At 36.6% G+C, this 4,186-nt stretch overlaps 1 long non-coding RNA gene across 2 annotated transcripts; it reads right to left on the bottom strand.

Moving 5' to 3' along the window:
• Nucleotides 1-323: 323 nt before the first annotated feature.
• LOC113012240 (uncharacterized) lies at nucleotides 324-3,338 on the bottom strand. Of its 2 annotated transcripts, XR_003270669.1 has the most exons (5): nucleotides 3,031-3,338; nucleotides 1,778-1,925; nucleotides 1,590-1,678; nucleotides 1,112-1,419; nucleotides 324-429 (listed from the first exon to the last, which is right to left on the bottom strand). It is a non-coding gene; the product is annotated as an uncharacterized LOC113012240 (long non-coding RNA). The 2 variants fall into 2 exon arrangements; XR_003270668.1 differs by having other exon boundaries at nucleotides 1,778-3,338.
• Nucleotides 3,339-4,186: the final 848 nt, after the last annotated feature.

Below are 4,186 nucleotides of genomic sequence, written 5' to 3'. Positions count from 1 at the left end.
GTTATAGTTTTTACACAGCTGAATAAACGTCAAGCAGACAGCTGATCATCAGAAGTGTGAGATGCTGGAGAATATACTCCGGTGTCCTGTTATATTTTAGATAGCAAGGAGTTTATTAAACTTTACCGAAACAATCTGCAAATTTCATTAAAATTGAATAAACTATCATCTTGTCTTTATTTTTAGTTAGCACCTTAAAAGCTTAAAGCTGTAAGCTAATGATAGTTATATAAGAGCAGATGCTGCTGGTGCAATAAGCTGTAGTTTTATGTCCAGTGGATGATGATCTGATTAGTCGACTAATCGCATAAATAATCGGTGACTAGTCGACTATCAAAATAATCGTTTGTGGCAGCCCTACTGGCTTCCCATTTTCGCAAAAAGAGGTCCACCTTTCCTCCTGTAAGATTGCCAAACTCCAAGTCCAGCCTACGGAAATAAAAGAAGTGTTTACGTTTAAAATGAAGCATTAAATACATTAAATCAAAAGTACATTCTGTCCATTTGGTAGCTGTATGGCTAAAATCAAACTTTACAGTATCACATTTCTGTTACCCATTCCACATCAAGCTTACCTACACAGTGAAACAACAATTTACTTGGAGTGGTATTTGAATACAAGTCCATTATTCCTTAATTTTAGCTATGATTTGGGTCCCATCAGACCCTGAGAAAAAATTAGGACTTTTTAGCTGATGTTCAACTTTCTAGCAGACAATTTCTTATGTTGTCTGTCTGCGGTTTGTCCTGTAGAGCTTTTTTGTTGAAAATAGTGCTGCTGAAAGCAGTTTCATACAGATTTAGGTGATTTTTTGTAGGGTTTTCACTTCCACGAGCAGCACTTTCTGCATTGTCATTTGATGTCCCTACTATTAGATAGTCATTTGGTGGTACGACTAAGATTTTGGACCATGTGAAAAGTGATGCTCATTGTAATCAGTGCGCAGGGAGTAATGATCAAACTCTGAAGTTATAAAACTTTCAAAATATTCACTAGGAGCTCATAAACATACCTCCAAATGTATCGACTCCTGTTACATACTTTGTATGCAAAACACAACTGAGTGGAGAAGGAGTACATAAACCATTACCAGAGAACCAAGCAACTTACCAGACTTGGCATGTCCAAAAACCGTGGGTACTCTCCGAATATTCCAGGCTCTGAGACTGGTGTATGTTTCCTCCATGCCTGACATGATAATTGGAAGGTTCTCAGCTGAGGGCCGCAATAACTTGGGTGACCCACTCATCTGTGCTGCTGGTATTCCCATCCTCTCGCCTGAGCTTCTTGTCTTCACCACAGTCATCTGTCACTTTTCGCTTCTTATAACGTCTCTGCCCCTGGTCGAGATTCCGTCTAAGGTTGCGCAGTTTAGTCTCTAGGAATCCACAATGAGAGACTGGATCATAATAATGCTCCTGAGGAAGAAAGGACAGAGGTATATGGGTAACAGCTGAGCAATTTTAACTGAGAAAAAAAGCTCTAATAAATAATTAGATAAAGGTTAAACGATACACAGTAAGTGGGAACAAGTGCAATTTACAGTATGTAGTGGAATTTACATTATTAAAATGCTAAATTTACTTACAAATCCTTCCCCCTGTCCTGCCACTTAAGGGTGGAAAAGTGGTGAGGATGCTTTTTGCTACAGTTAGCTTCTCTGCACTAAGAGGGTAACTGGAAAACAAACTTTTTTACTTCTGTGCACTTCAACATTTTTAAAGGAAAACAGTCATTGCAAAATTTTAACAAAGTACAGTAAAGTGCAATACTTACTAACCACACCTCTCCACCAAATCCCCAATGCAAGTCTTCACAAGGAGCCTCCTCGATGGCACCGACAGGTTTCATACTCCTTAAGAATCTGTGGGGCTTTCCTGAGTGACTTCAGGGGTTGACTTTGTTCTTCTGTGGTAATGGTAGACTGTGTAAAGGCAACACCAGACACTTTACCTCTCTGCAATAATCTTCAAAGTCATGACAGCAAATTTCCACAGAGCATAAAAGCACGAGTTTACTCAAAAAGCTGCAGCAGAAGAAGGCGGTTTCTTAACTACGTGATTATAACGCAATGACTAAAAGAAATTCTGAATAATAAATAAATTGATTTTATCTTCTAGTTGCTACTTGGTGAATAAATCTGATCCTGACTAATAGTGATGTCTGATGTCTGTGGCACTGCTGACAATAAGAATTTTTTTTTTACAAATTTCTTTCTCATCTATAAAAGTGGTTACAAGGACTTTGACAGATTCTAAGTTGTCATATGTGTGCTGAAAAAATGAAACACATGGCTAAATAAGTAAGATAATTTGCATGGTCAAGTTGCTGTTGTTTGGTTTTTTAAATAACACTGACTATTACTTCCTCAGAAGTTCTGCATAAAAAAGAAACTATATCAGAGCATGTTTCCAGCAATAAGCCTTAAAAAAGAATGTGCACATACTTTAGTTAATCATACTAGATGCAAAAACTGCTTTAACTGCTTGAAAAAATAATTATCTCTGTCAATATGAGGTATATTTCATGTTAAAGTTACTCAGTCTTTATTCCTATTCTCTGCTAGTAAACGAATGGTCGCGGTGATAACTACATTTGCTATATTCAGAGCTAACGACAATATTGTCATTTTACTCAACACTGCTACGGTTAGGTGCTGACTCTGGCGTTGCTCATAGACAACATAATGCCTGTCGGAGCCGCTAGCCAACTACCACACTGGTTCTAAGAGCAATTTCTGAATACTCTAATACATAAATAAAGTAAATAGATAAATACATGAATAAAGTAATACATAAAAATACTACCAAAACACATTAACTCTAATGGAGTATGGCATGAAATCCAAGAACTAATAATAAAATTAAGAGTAGGATATGTTAGCAAGACTGTTACATTAAGGTTAGCTAGGTATAGTTAAGCAGTAATTAACTTAAACTCTAAACTCCTATATTTTATATAAATTCACATTCTTCCAGAAACCCGGCATATTTTCAGTACATTAAGATAAACTGGTAAATGATACTTACTGTAAGGTCTGACAACATACCAGGCGACGTAACCTCCATCTTTGTCTCCTTTGTCTCAGTGGCGCGAAAGATAGCGCCCCCTTCCCGCCGCCGGTATGTCATGTTGCTGGGCAGAATTTGTTTCAATTTTAAGCATGTGTGTTCTTACTCATTTCATTTTCTACTTTTGCTTCAATTATATTCACATGTTATGGTCAAAATTAAGCCTGTTCTTTGTGGATACTTATGCTTATAGTATAGCCATGGCCATTAATTGGTATGCCATACATATTGAGAAATAAAAAATTAATCCTCTTTCAGAATTTTAGTACACCATACACACCTTGGTCCACATTACATTATAAAATGTTTTATTTGTTGAAAGTAATGAGGAAAGGATTAAGGAAAACAAACAATAACTAAACATTTTATTTATTCAGTTAATATAGTTATAATACATTGTTAATCTACAATTTATTTCACTAAACACAGGGCTAGCATCAAATTACTGAGCTGCTAATTTTAGGTCCTGTTGTTAGATTCTGAAAATAACACACAAAATGTGTTAAACTGTGCAACACATCAAGTGTGTTAAGCGTTTTACACATTTTTTCAATGTTTACACATTTTCTTACACATGTTATATTAAAATTTACACAAAATGTGTTAATAGTGTAACAACACATTTTTTGTGTCATTTTTTAACACATCCTTTCTAAGAGTGTAGAGATCTGGATGGAGGTGTAGTTGGAATATTTCTTGCAGATATGACTCAACAGATACAATTCTATACTTTAGACCTAGGTGGCACTGTTGATCTGCAAAAAACTGTGTGTGTGTGTGTGTGTGTGTGTGTGTGTGTGTCTCCTCAGTGGCTTAGCTTCCCGTCCTCAATGCCAGGAATTAATGATTTCACCCTCTCTACTATCCTCCTTCTCACACACATAAACATACTCTACCTTTGCTTTTCTCTGTCTCATTCTTGGACACACACATGTGCACACAGATACTTACTTTTTTGTATAGACACGCGCACACGCAAACACACACGGAATCTCATTCTAAATTCATTCAATGAAGACAATGTCTTTCCCCGTGTGTGTTGTGTCTTGTGACATCAGTTGAGTTCTTACTTCCATAAACATCAGCTTTTCAAACCTGCATTGTGTCTCAGTCC

This window comes from Astatotilapia calliptera, chromosome 19, assembly GCF_900246225.1.
Source record: "Astatotilapia calliptera chromosome 19, fAstCal1.2, whole genome shotgun sequence".
Classification (NCBI taxonomy): Eukaryota; Metazoa; Chordata; class Actinopteri; order Cichliformes; family Cichlidae; genus Astatotilapia; species Astatotilapia calliptera.
The sequence above is the reverse complement of the archived record's forward strand: the minus strand, read 5'-3'. Positions and strand labels throughout refer to the sequence as shown.